The sequence below is a fragment of the Morone saxatilis genome, unplaced genomic scaffold, assembly GCF_004916995.1.
Source record: "Morone saxatilis isolate NCDOM2014 unplaced genomic scaffold, NCSU_SB_2.0 Contig5, whole genome shotgun sequence".
Taxonomy (NCBI): domain Eukaryota; kingdom Metazoa; phylum Chordata; class Actinopteri; family Moronidae; genus Morone; species Morone saxatilis.
The window spans coordinates 4,872,805-4,887,281 of record NW_023340095.1 but is presented as its reverse complement, the minus strand read 5'-3'; the positions used below and the strand labels follow the sequence as shown (position 1 = coordinate 4,887,281).

Below are 14,477 nucleotides of genomic sequence, written 5' to 3'. Positions count from 1 at the left end.
AGAGAGAGAGATAGAGAGAGAGAGAGAGAGAAAGATGACCTGAACTCAGGATGACATCCATGTAGGTACATGGCATTCAGGAGTGGATTACATCTCATTCAGCAGTGAAATTTAATAACATCTTTTATACCCCAAAGGAACCAGGTCATCGTTTGTATTTGCAACACCTTAAGTCTAATTAAATTTGGTGGAATGGAACAGCTTAACCCTGCAGGAAAATAGTAAAACACACTGGGGGCACACAAGGGTGAGAATTCACAAGATATAGGGCCCATACTGTCAATTTCAAGTCCAAGAGTCATCATCATGAGATGTGCCTGCTCCACACAGCTTAGAAAACAAATGTAAGTAACTCAGAGCTTATGAGGAGATCAACATGCAGAACAGCTCTTGTGTCAGAAACTGTATGAATGAATGAAAAGCATTAAGGTTGTGGGTGGACCGAATTTGCATCATGGTAGTGGTACTGGCTCTGACTTTTGATGAAGCGGAGGATAGTTTTGCACAGAAGCTGGTTAAGAAGAAACACTAAAATAAGACAGCCCACAGCGTTAATGCGTGTTCATGAATTTGTCAGACTCTAAGATTGATGCTTTGCTCGTCTTTTTATAAGCCTGTGTGACTAATACATTTTACTTATTAAAACAAATATTTACAGTTTGTTATGAGTGACATTTAAATAAACTGCAGTCTAATCTAATGAGTCTATACTTATTTATATATATATGTATTTTTTTTATTTCATTTTATATGTGCTAACATACTAATATCCAGAGTAAGAGGCAGATGTTATGCAGGCAAACAGCAGAACAATTTCATATATTTGAATAATAGACATTTGTGCTCTTTAACCCATTGCTGGTCAGTGACAGACTTAGTTAATGACACAGGCATAAGTCATTTCTCACTAACTGCAAGCGCTGACTTCATGCAGTCTGTGTTAAGGCTGCAACTGATGCCATTCTCCTTAGAATTCAATGAGTTATGTTAACAAGCTAGAATAATGAAGCATTTATTAACTTCTGCCTTGTAGTACAGTAAAGCCGTTGGATAATTGCCAACAAGTTGCTTTATACTGAAAATGTCCATATATAAGACATTGTGGCAATGTGCTTATTATCAACCATATATGTTCCTATTGATAAAGTTTTTAACTTAGGTATTTGTATAATCTGGTTTTTAGATTTAAAATAAAAACTAAAACAGAATGTTCTTATAACTTATTTTTATAAAGTAGTAGTATATCAGTACAGTCTTACATCACACTGACAACAGAGGAAAAGAGGGCAAAAGCAGGGGGGGGCGTCAGTCAGCACATCACTGACAGATCTGACCCAGTAAAAGTCTCCCTGTAGCTCTATCACCGAGGGGACTGGCCCAGCGCCTCCTCGAGTCTGCTCAGAGTTAAATCTGCGTTACACTGGGGAGAGGAGGGGCTTACTGAAAGTGGGATTGTAAAACATTATGGTGATGTGCAAATTAGAAACAGCCAGGAAAAGATCAGCTGCTCTGTCACACATTCATGCATGCAAACACACAAAAATGCACAGACGCACACAAACAGATGCACACACAGTGTTCTACTTTGCCAAGTTCCCTAGCTGTTTCTTGGCAAAGGCTGTGTTTCATATATTAGCAGACAGATACAGAGGATATATCTTGTCAGATGGCAACACAAAACAGACGTTATGGAATGCTTTCCCAATAGCTGCTTGAATATTGTTTAAAGCTTGTTGAGATTGTTTCTTATCCCATTTTATTTGGCTATTGCTTCTTTTTAGTGATCAGACAGCACCATTTAAGTAATCCTAAAGGTGGCAGTTAAAAATGAAACCCTGACCCCTCCCGTATAAATGGATTTCATTGGTCATGGGAATTTCCAGGATGACATTTTGTTAACTCCTGCTATAAAAACCTTGTTGATGAAGGAAAATAAATAATGACTATGTTTATGTTTGTTAAGAATAAAATAAGATGTTTTCGGTGACTTAGCTATAGGTCAGTAGAAAAGCCAATGCTCATGCTGTTGCTATTGGGGATCCTAATGAACACACAAAAACAAATCAGTGCAAGATTTCTCTTTTCTTTTCAGAACAAGCTGTCATGCTGCATTGGCTGTCACCATAATATTCATGTCTTCTTATGATCCAGAACAGTAGCTAGATTTGTCACTTGTCATTTTAAGAGTTATAAGAATAATAACCTTGTGTCAAACTTAATAAAGTTTGCACATGTTGCCAAAATAACTAAAAAGAATTGATCTGTTACCTTTTCTGTTCGAAGCTTCTTGAATTTGATGCAAAAATCCTGAGAATGAGCACCTCTGCTGCTCTCTCCTGGCTGGCGGCAGATCAGTTTAAAAACCGAATGATTTAAACGTGAGAACAAGACTTCTCTTCTCTGCTGTGACTGACAGTTATTTTTTACGGCACTCGTCAAAGACTATTTGATATATACGAACATCTCAGGTTATATATCACGTCAACACTCAACTAAAGCAGTCGCGGTTAAACATAAGCTAATGGTAATCAAAATGTCACCAATAACTTTTCCCTCCTACTGCTGCACAGATGTAATCTTACATCAGCAGCAGTGTGAGTCCAAATAATAAATAAATGATGGCCTGCAAAACCAAAAACCCTGAACATAACTAATAAAAAATCTTATATATACAGAGGCATAACACTTGATTATTGGTCTGTTTGGGTCAACTTCATCCAACCACAAAACAGTGCAAACTGTGGGTGGTCCACTATTATCTGTAGTGCCTCAGAGGGTTTCACAGAAGTGGTTAGTCATGTACACTTTGCACAAGAGCTGACATCACCTATTACATCCGCCAGCATGAAGAAACATACCTGGAAAAAAAACAGCCTATGCATAACAGCTGTTGTCTTCTCGCCCAGTGCCAGAGCTCGGCCTTTGCTTAACTCCCACTGTCCCTGCAGAGATGTTGTGCATGCTATTCTGTAAACATCCTTCTGCCCTTTCAGGATGTTTGGCGCTCCATACTCCAAGTTCCGCTCAGTGGCATTCTGATGTCCATTAGGCTGGTGAGGGCCTATAACATCATCACTGCCCCATTCTATAGCAGGATACAGCCTTAACTAGAGAGGGGAGTAGCCATGAGAATTGATGAAGTCCCTGCACGCAGAAGCAGTAACAATCAATATGTCAACTGTGTGCTGTTTTTGCTCTTTGTCTCTATGATTCATGTTGTCAGTTTTACTTCCCAACAATGCCAACAAGAAATATTCTTGTAGTTTGTACAAGAAAATAGACTATTTGGTCATTTTCTTTTAAGGCGGTATTAGACATTTTTAATATGCATGGTCCATAATCATGTTACTTTGGCAGTGCACTCTGCAAAAACAGAATGAAAGCAATATTTGTTTTCAGTACAAATACTAAGCAAAATGTTCCTTTTCACCAAAAGCTAAGACAATCTCAACTGATACTGTAAAAATACTGTAGTGTTGCACTGCAGTGTTTGCTTGATTTTGTTATCAGTCTATGAAAGCCAAACACAAAACTGGTCACTGGGGTAAAGTGTGTTGTGCTTGCTGTATAAACAAGAGACAAGAAATAGCATGAGAAAAAAATGCAGTTGTGCATTCTGGATCTGATTAAAAAAATTGATGACTGATATAAAAAGTATTATATAATAACAATAAATAGTGGGAATCGGGGAACCTTTGGTTCAGGGTCATATTATACATACTAAGCACACTTCACATATAATCATATAAACATAGAATTTACATTTCCTGAACAGACTGCACCACTAGAAGAATTCTAGAATACTTTCATAAGATAAAAGAATATATTATTAAAGTATGTTGAATACATTTTAAAAGGGTTTAATAATAACATTTTAGTTAAAAAAGTTTAAAATATAAACATATTTAAGGTATTATATATTAATTGATGATGTTCCTTTAAATCGCCATGATGCTGTCTCTGAAGTGACAAGCTAACATTACTGTAAGGCAGTTTCATTTTGAAAAGGCAGCAAAAAGCCTGCCTTTTATCTACAATTTGTTTCAATCATGATGTCAAAAAACAACAATTACAATTATCCAGCCAGCACAGCTCACTGTAAAATATCCTACTCTGTATGTATCCTGGTCAAAAATAAAATAAAAATAAAATAAATAAATAAATAAAAGAGATCCGTATCAAAACTACCTAATATCAATATCAAAAATCCAGTATCGGTTGGGCTGTGAAAAGCAGTGACAGCCCACACACTGGGTTGTTCGGTAGCTGGGAAACTGTCCAGCACCTGAGGTCTACAGCTGTGACTGAATGCTGGGGTAGGGGGGTAATATCATGGCAAGTTCAGCTGGAGCATGGGTTGATGATGGAGGTCACCTTCTAACCAAGACCAAGCATGACCACAACATATATCTATAAGACACTGAGCAGCTGAAAGACATGATGAATTTGAAAGAAAAAAAAAAAAAACTATACGTAAGGAAAAAAACTATGAACAACTGGATATGCTGATGTAAGAATGTACACCGCCCCTTTGGCAGTGCATTATGCCCCCAATGAGATATTTCGACATTCTCTGCATATGTGTGCTGCATCCCATCATGTGGATTTCTTTGTTTACGTTTTGAAATTCATCGTCAACCCGTTTAAAACAGCCACTGAAAAAAACACAGATTGTGTTCAAGTGTGCACTAACACCAATCCGCTCTTTCTCACTGTATCATGATGTGTTTACTTAGACACCGGCAAGCCCAGTTTCGCTTTCCATGCAGCACGAGCAACATGTGTGCCAGGAATGTGTCTTTATCAGCTGAGACTTAACAACAGTGTTTGTTGGGAAACAGCTTGAGGTGTGCAGGTGTTAGTGCAGCCCTGCAGCACGTCAACCAAAACTAATGAACAAGACGACATCCTGCATCCAGATGAATTGTCTGTGCACAAGTATGTTTGCTCTTAAAATTACGACAATTTTGTTTACTGTATATTATAACATGCACTACTTATTGTCTGATAAAAAAGTTCTTACCTGTATATCATTATTTTTTACAAAAAAAGTGAGTTACTCTGACAAGGAAGTCTTGTGGACTGGGAGGAAGGAAGGGGTTCAGTTTTCAGCCAGCTTGGCCTCCCACTGTTTTCTGTCATTTTGTGAGCACAATGAGAGCTGGTGATTGAAGAGAGTGGATAGCAGTGGGACTATGAAACAGGAAATTCTAAGAAAAAAACTGCTGTCTGCAAGAGATGCCGGGCATGTGGTATACAAGACACAGCAGAAGCTTTTAAGAACGACGTGGACACTGCCCCTCTCAGAGCTTCCTCTCTCAATCAACAAGACCAAATATAGCAAGTGGACATTTCCCATAGGATGAGCTGTACATTTAGATAATCTCTTCCATGAGACTAAAAAAATGACTAAATCATCTCAACCATGGATGTTACCAAGCCCAGGACATGAGAGCAGACCTCATGCAAGTCTCCAAGTTGCCAAGGGCACCACCAGATGTCAGGGAAAACAATAACAATCCCACACAGATGTGAGGGAGGAGTCCTCTTTGTTGCATGAACAGACCTCCTCAACTCTCAATCCACCCGCCTTGACTGATGCACCCAATATTCTTTGCATTAACATGGCAAGAGGGTGGTTGCGTTCCAGTGGTCGCAGTGCAGTACAACACAGATGCCTAAGTATTCGTGTCACTGCATTCACTCCCTCAATGCCAGCATGCCAGCGTTCTCGGGGCAAGCACATGGATCTACTTACAACTATGGTGCTGAAAGGGGGAAATGACAGCATTCTTATACTAATGTAACGTATGAAATAAGAAAGGAGAGGTTCATACTAGTAGTAAATAGTGTTTGATGATGTCAGATGTTCAATATACAACCATTCCAAGTGGTCATTCAAGCCCTTGAGGCTGAAGGACAGGTGATGCAGCCCAGTATCGCAAGGACTTATGAATATTGAAAGATTCTGTCACACAAGATCTTCTTCCAATGCCAACGTGCAGTGCCAGTGCAGAACACAGTGTGCCCTTTTTAAAGCAAGTCATATAGCCAACTTGTGGAGGTTTGGTTGGTGGATGGATGTGCAGTGCGTCTGATGAAGTTCCTGTCCCTTTATAAACCAATAATTAATGTTCAAGCTATTATTTAACAGTACCTTTTTCCCTACCTTAGTCATACTTTAGTTGCTATTTGCTGGTGCTGTATTGTAGACATAATAAGTTACAGTAAATGCAAGCAATCTCGGGTTTTTCAGCAAGTTTTTTTGGCAGAAAGTGGGACTGTAAATAATATCAGCAATTTTGTTTGTGGCCTGGACATTCATCTGACTATACTGTGACAGTTACTCGGTATGCATCTACTTTTGGATCTCCTGAGAAACGTATCTGGCTCTTTAGCTGCTAAATGCTCCATTATGTTCACCAGCTAGTTGCTAGTTCACCTCTACAAGCAATTGCTTTCACACGACACAGTCATTTGAGCCATTGACAGTATAAAACATCTTTAGAGCTTTAGAGCTTTAGAGCTACCTTCAGCTGGTCACATTTTTGCCAAATTGTTATGAGGTTTCTTAAATTTCACTAATTTATTTTAGCCAGTTAATAAGTTTGAAATATTTTGGCAATGAGAGCTTAGTCCATGAATACTTACTGCCAAGTATGGTAGTAATTAGGGCAAAATAAATTGAGAAAAAATGTGTTTTGAAATTGTTCAAGACAGCTGAAAAGCCATCACAGAGTAAACAGGGGCTCTGTAGTACTCCTGTTGAATGACAGAGTAAAGTATCATGTACACCCTACAGGAAGTGGTTTCACATCCTTATTACCACATACACTATGTACAATATGATTGGGCTGCTAAATTATGGCAAAAATCATAATCATGATTATTTTGGTCAATATTTATTTTTATTTGGTCAACATCATGACCTGGCTGAGAGTGAGTTTGGGCTTTAAGGAAGTGATGAAAGCAGATCGCTGTATAGGAAAGGGGAACACTGGATTTATAACACAAAACGAGAGCATTATTGTGAAATGGAAATAATACAATAATTGTTTTATCTTGATTATCTTGTTTTCATAATCATTGGAATACATTTTTGGGGGAAAATAAAATTTGATTTATCGCCCAGCCCTACAAGATAAGAAAAAATATATTAAAATTTCACTTTCAAGGGCCCATAGAAAGGCAATAACACAGGTGAGTCATACTGTGCTGGATGTCAAGTACGTGTCAGCTTTAAAAAAGGTCTGCCAGTTTAATGCGAGTTTTGAAAACATCATGAAGCAGCTAACAAAGTCCCAATAATGCCAAATATTCAGTGCCTGAACTCTACAGTAGGTACATGAGTCACAAAGCAATTTCATATGCCGAGGGGAACAGTCTGAAAAACAGCCAAACACAGCAGCATTATAAAAGAGGAACAGTGGGCACCAGTCACAGCTCACTGGTGGAGACAGATGCACTGCTTAACAACACAAAACTATGTCCTCAAAACCGAGCACGGAATTAAAGTAACACCTGCTGTGAGTACCGCTGCCTCATGATTGTTCCATCATCCAAAATGCTCGTCAAAAGGAGCCCCTGCGAAGCAAAATTATGAGCTCATTCCCTCTGTTTTATGCCACTTCTACTCCATTACACATTGGAGCGAAATATTGTCCTTTTAAGACTACTCCACTACATTTATCTGACAACTGTAGTTACTGTTACTTTTTAGATTAAAATTTTACATTAAAAAACAAAAGACAGTACATTGTTAAAGACTAAACCAATGGCTCCCAACCATTTTTGATTAGGACCCTCCACAAACAACAATGTCTGCTGGGGATGTTTACGAGTTGTTCCACAAAGAAGAGATTTCCCCTCTAAACTTATCAGATGGTTTCTTTAAAATAACAGTTTGAGGCCAAAAAGGCAAACAGTAAAGTCTGCAAAATTAGTAAAAAATTTATGTAGAAGTTTCTATTTAATTTTCATGTATTTTGTGGCCACTGTAATTTCTTCTTCACCTTTGGAGGGTCAGGGTGAAGCGAGGGAGTTGCAACTACACCGCTATACATACATTAGCAAGATCTAACTATCTAACTTAATTAGTGAACTTTAAATGTGCTGGTAGGCGGATTGTGCTATCATACCTTTGGACATAGGCTAGCTGTTTCCCCGTCTCCTGGCTGTAGACGCACATACAGTCTACAGACACGAGAGCAGCATTGATCTTCTTATCTAACACTTGACAGGCAAGTGTCTCAAAATAACTATTACTAAAAGAAGATACGGAACACTGATAAACATGCTGCTGTTGGACAAAAGGCATATTAGTTGCTGATGAGATAATATTACATTTCCACTCTGAATCATATATAGTATTAGCTTCAATAACATGCCATCATTATTTAAACATCACAAACACCATGGTTGTCTTCAGTTACTTTTAAAGGAGGTTAAGAGTACTAGACGTCTACTCATAGAAAAGGATCCAGTTACAGAAGCCTCTAGTCTACGCAAAGGAAAAAATAGCACAAATACTTAGATAAAAATACACTGGTTAAGAATAAACCAGTGTCCTCTGTGCACCTGCATAGCTGCTAGTGATTCTCCTTGGTGTTAATGTAAATGTTTTGATGCAGCTACAGGGCTTCTAGGCTGTGTTTAAAATAGACTAACCTGCTGAGTATTTGTTCACTGCTTAACCTGGGGCATACAGTACAGTCTGGTGGGAAAGTGTGGCTAATTCCACCAATTCTTTCCACTACATGGAGCTCCATTTTCACAGGTCACTCGATTTTCCTAGTCAAGTGCATTAAGTGCACTGACAGGCTGGCAGCTTCATACAATAGCTTAAGCTTTCTCAGCAGAGTTTTTGTTCCTTTCTGTGTAATATGCTTCCTAGCTGGTTGTTACTTTTCACAGATTTTGTTTTCATGGCTGTGTTTGTTGCAGCGATTAGTAGTAAAACTGGCATACAGCCGATAAGGGATTTTCAGGCCAAAAACTGCCCAGAGAGTTTAAATGGGTGTTCACATGTTCTTTCTGATTTTATTTGGGGATATGTAAATGGTTCTTCATATCAGTGGATTTCATCAAGGACGCTTCAGCTCAATTATCAGCTGTTTTTTTTCTGGCTGTGGAAACATTATAAGCCCTGAAAGATACCCTTTGGGATCTCTCTGCAAGCCAGTCAAGCACTAATCCTCCCAATGTTCAGTGTCACTCTATCCACCCAAACATTTCCAAAGCTCCATACTGCACTCATTCTGTCAGTATGGAATTCTCAAATTCCCATAGTAAAATATGTGACATGCTTTGATACAAACACAAACAATGTACATGGAAGAGCAGTCAGATAGCTGTCCACTAAAAAGCTGTCAAAAATATACATTACAAATATGTTGTAGTTTTTTTGTCTTAATTCTTTGGCACAGTCTGAATACACCTCTTTTAATATTTATTAAAACAGTGAACACAGGGTCCTTTTAGTGGTTCCCTACTGGTATTACAACAACAAAAAATAACCCTGGGGCTCGGTCAAATTCACTGCTGTTTTAAAATGGCCCCAATGAAGCCCAGGAATATCCTCCATGTGCTTGCTGCGGGCCCTAGACTTGACCTCCAAGGGAGCTATTCACGTCATTACTAACCGGATCAAGTTTCTCTGTATGCCTTGGGTTTGTGTGACAAAAACATTAAGGCATTAACTGCTTGTACAAGTGAGCAACCAAGAGTATACAAATGTGAAATCTGAAATGCTGTATAGGAGGTACTGGAAAAATCTGAATTAGGAAAACTGTTGAACCGGCAATGCCAACATACGGAAGCAGGTGTACAAGTGCCACCACTCACAGCTGCAGGTGTAAGACAAAGCTTGCAGGTGGGATTGTGGGTAGCTATGAAATAAGGAAAATTGAAAGAGCTGCTTAGCATGCTGCAGCGCACGAGCTAGCTTCTGCAGCAGAAATAAAACATGCAATTTCATTTAAATAGGTCCTTGTATGACAATGTATTTAAAGACAAATTTAACAAAATATTATGTGTTGCAAGTGTCTGCAGAAATAACCTTTCGCTAGAGGTTTTTGGTTTGACTCCAGCCAGTCAAAATGTGGTTTTTATCCAGGTCATGCTATTAGCCATTATAATGACCAATAAAAAGAGTATGGGCAATAATACACTGTGTTTTTTTAAGTACTTTGGGACTTTAATTAACCTTGGAAACCGATTATTATAATCTGGAAAGGTTTTTAGCGCAGCTTACAGCACCCAGTGTTTGCCAATAATAATAGTCACATTTTCAGAGTAGAGCACGTTAGCTAATTGGAGATCCAACGGTAATGTCTGCTGCAGACATTTGCTCATGGCAGCAGATGATGCAGTGTGGATGAGCGGTCCAAAGCAGAGTATACTGGCTCGAAAGCATTTAAATGTTTCAGTGTAATTGTGCTACAAGAATTCAAAAGAGGTACTGCAGGTTCACCTTTGGAAGACAAACAAGACAGTAACATAGAGCCTCCCAGGGGCCATTTCCTCTATTCCATATGAAGCCCCCTCCCACACAGTAAATCAGGAAGCCTGTGTGAGTGACGGTTTGTTTAGCTCACATAAACATGTAACACCCTTAGAAACCACACAGCCTCTTTCCCCTGTCTACTATCTGCAGCTCACACTGCCAGTCACTGCACACAGACAAAGGTCCCCAGATGCTGCTTCTGAAGACCATGACAGGTTTCATCAGGCACCTTGTGTGCTGAAATTACACTGGAGAGGGGGGGGAAAAATGACCCTCCATAATGTATGAGGTTTCACGTCCCCGAAACTGAATCCAGAACCTAAGGGGAGCACCTTCAGACTGGTGCATATGAACATCATTGTGCTTTTGTGTAATACGATAACTTCAGCCTGGGGTAAGCAGACAGGAAAAAACATATCCTGCATACTTGGGTTGCTGATTTGTCCGAGCTGGAACACAATGAACCACAATGAGAATAAACGACAGTAAAAGATGCTGTAGGAACATGGAATTGGTGTTCCCAAGACAAGGAACATAGGAGGTAAATCAATATGAAGCAGGCTACAGAAGCCCAGTGTAGCTTGATGATTTATGAGGGGTGAAGTTTCAGGGGAATCATCATTACTCTTGTGACCGTGTATCGGGCGGCCTTTGCACTCATCAGAGTTGGTTGCCAGCAGTGTTTACAGGAGGGTGGATCGGTTAAACACACATATAATCACTGCAAAATTGCAATAGAGTGTCACCACAGCCATTTTAATATCACAAAAACTGCTCCCAAATGGAAGGCAGAAAGAAAATCACCACTTTTGTTTGACTGCAAAGAAGTGATCCTAAATTTAACCGCAATGTACCACAGAGCTACTGTACTGCAGTATCAGCTACAGTGTGAATGAGATTCCACTGGCACAACCTTAAATGCCATTCCTGTAGGAACAGATCCACCACCCCATGGAGATTGCAAAGGCTTTGGAAGCTATGCTGTCAAGACCTTTGTCTCGTCAACATTTAATAGCTGTTTTCTGGACTCAGGCAGTAAACACTCAGCCTGAGTTTGGTGGTTGAGTCTGAATGGTTACATGACATTCCCACTGCACAATCAGCTTGTGCATGTGGTGTAAGCCTGGGCCATTGGAAGATGTCAGAGAAAAAAGGCCTCACAGAGTCATCTGACAGCAGTGCCAACTGGCAGCTTTGATACGTTCACAATCCAAAGTGTCCAGATAACTGACATGCATGGACAGTGAAGTAAAAAGCCAGTTTTACTAGGATTACTTTTTGGTATTTCTGAGCATTTTGGACAACTTACAAATGATGAACTCATATTAAAACGCATATTTACATGTATTCACTTGCAACAATATGTGTCAGTGAAGTGGCATGACATTCATGTCGCAAAGAGGAAAGTAAAGCTGTAGAGTTGTGGTTCCTAACCTAAGGTCGGAACATCCACAAGTGTTCATAAAGTAAATCTAAGAGGTTTTGTGATGATGAACAGTTTATGAAAGAAGAAACAAATTTGTTCTGCACAAAATCCTGTTTATGTTTTCAGACTTTCTTCTCATATCTGTTCTGTCTTGTTAACTACTGGATAGTTTTACAGCTTTTAGTCTCTAAAAATTATATACATAAAAGAAGAAAACCACTGGTTGATTGCGCACAACCCATTTACACATGCAGCTAGTGATGGAGGTTTTTCTGGAGGTGCAGGGCTCTGCGGTAAAGATAGTTGTGCAAATTTCGGTCAAGCTAGCAATAACAAATATTTAATGCCAGTTTAAAATAGAGCTTGTATGGTTAACATTGTGAAATGGTTGCAGTTTTGTTAGGTTTAGGCACAAACGTGGTTAGGATTATGAAAAGGTTGCAAATTAAAGTACTTACTTGATGAAACATACATACTGTTTGTTTGACATATCATCCACCCTACCACCTCTATATGCAGACTTTCTCACTACGTCACCTGTCTCCGAAGGTGGCACGTCCAGACACTGAAAAGCTGCAGAATTTGACTGTTGCTGTTGTCAATCATATCTGATCAAACCACACTCACACAGTCTGGATGAAGCAGATTTGAGGTTTTTAAGAGTTAAATTTATAAAAATAATACCTAAAGATGGTTTTCATTTTACAAATATGTACCTATGATGGTTGTTTTTTCAGTCACAAACAATTTATATTACCAAGAAAATGCAAAATGTTCCTAATATAAGTGGTTTTACATTTCTAAAACAAATTGAAAACTTTTAAAGATTATTTCTTGATGGGTTTTAAACATGAAAAACAATTCAGAACAAAGTCTAAAAGCACAGCAGCATATACAAACAGTTGTATAAAACCTGTTGAATTTTTACAGTCACTTTGATTCTTGATCATTTCAGTTTTTCCCATTCAGTAATATGAAAGGGCTAAACTGTAGTTAATAATGTCTTGGAACACTTCATTATCCAAACCCCTTGAGAAATGTGCAGCAGAATTATATTAAATGTGAAGTGTTGACAGAAAAAGTCCACAAACTTGGCAATGAACAACCAGTCTGCTTCTGCTCTGCCACCACCTCCCTTATAATGACTCCAATGCATCTTTCCTCAGCACAGTATACCGTGCCAATGGTGACCACCGTTATCATGTCCTCCTACGCATCATCATCACCATCACCATCATTCACCATCATTCACCATCATCATTCTTTTCGTTTTCACTGTCCAGCCCACAAACTTCCAGCATGTCCAAATCTGCTGCTTATGTAACCATGCAGATGATTTAGCAACCAGTGACCACAGTTCGCATCAAAGCCCCAATGCTGAATGGAGCTGGATTACTGTATTACTGTTGCTGCGTGCATTTCGGTTTCACTTCACACACTTTAACGGTGGTTATTTAACCTATAGAATAAATGCCTGGTAGACTGTATGTGAGCAATCCGTTGTTGTATAGATCAACCACAGAGCAATCAGCCATGCATGAGAGCCGATGTTGAAACTGATTCTTGGAGTTCATGTATCATCAGCGTTAATCTAATGTGTACGTTAAGAAAATTCTGCGTAGTTTTATTCTATTTAAAAGGCTTTTACGCATAACCGTGAAGCATGACTGTGCTGTAGGCTACAGCTGAGTAAACTCTCAGTGCATCACTCGACGTACAATCTGACACGTCGTGAATAAAAGCTCCATCAAGCGGATAAAGGTGAGTCCGAATACCTCACGTTAACTCTCTATTATATAGTTATAATGATAGAAATGGGAAAGCACGACGCGCGTGGATGGCCTAATGGTGTCCAAAACCCACAGAAGCCCGCTGTTGCACTACAAATCCATATTCTTCACATCCAGGTTCATGACAGAAGGACAATGCAGATTAACTGAAGCCAGTAATAGATGCTCACACTGGTGTTCACGTTTATAGTGGATTGGGGACATCATTGCATATTATATTAATGCACATGCTTCGACACTGTAATCCATGATACAGTCGAAATGACCTCGATAAACACACAACGATGAGCAAATGCACTGCCAACTCTACATTCATTCCACTCGGCATTACTGCAACTCAAATTGCCCAGAAAACATGGAAGTAACACAAGGCATCGCACACAAGTCACACTCCACATCGGCGCGTCCTACCGGAGTATAAATCCAGCAGCGGCAGCGCAGGGGTCCGAGCTGGAACACTCTCCCAAGTCAATCCCTTAAAGCGTCTTCTGGCTTCGGCTTCGCTGCGGAGCACCAGACACAGCGGATCTCCGGCTCTCAGTGAGCGCAGCTGAAGCGGCTGTCAGGTTGACGTTGGAAGGCAACCCACTACTTCCTGTTACATCATCACCCCGTAGCCTACAGCTGAGGACCTGGGAGCCGCACGGTGCAGGGTGGCGCGCCACAGAGCTCCCACGCAGAGACAGAGACTTGAGAGGGCAGTTTGTGTTATTAAAATGTGGTTCATACAGTCAACCCCCCCGTCCACCCCCTCCAC

At 39.7% G+C, this 14,477-nt stretch overlaps 1 protein-coding gene across 1 annotated transcript in view; it reads right to left on the bottom strand.

Moving 5' to 3' along the window:
- The window catches only part of calcrla (calcitonin receptor-like a), a 29,117-nt gene extending 14,716 nt beyond the window's left edge, over positions 1–14,401 (bottom strand). Inside the window, exon 1 of the mRNA XM_035676387.1 lies at positions 14,132–14,401. The gene's annotated coding sequence lies outside the window, so the exon portion shown is untranslated. The remainder of the gene's footprint in view (positions 1–14,131) is intronic.
- Positions 14,402–14,477: the final 76 nt, after the last annotated feature.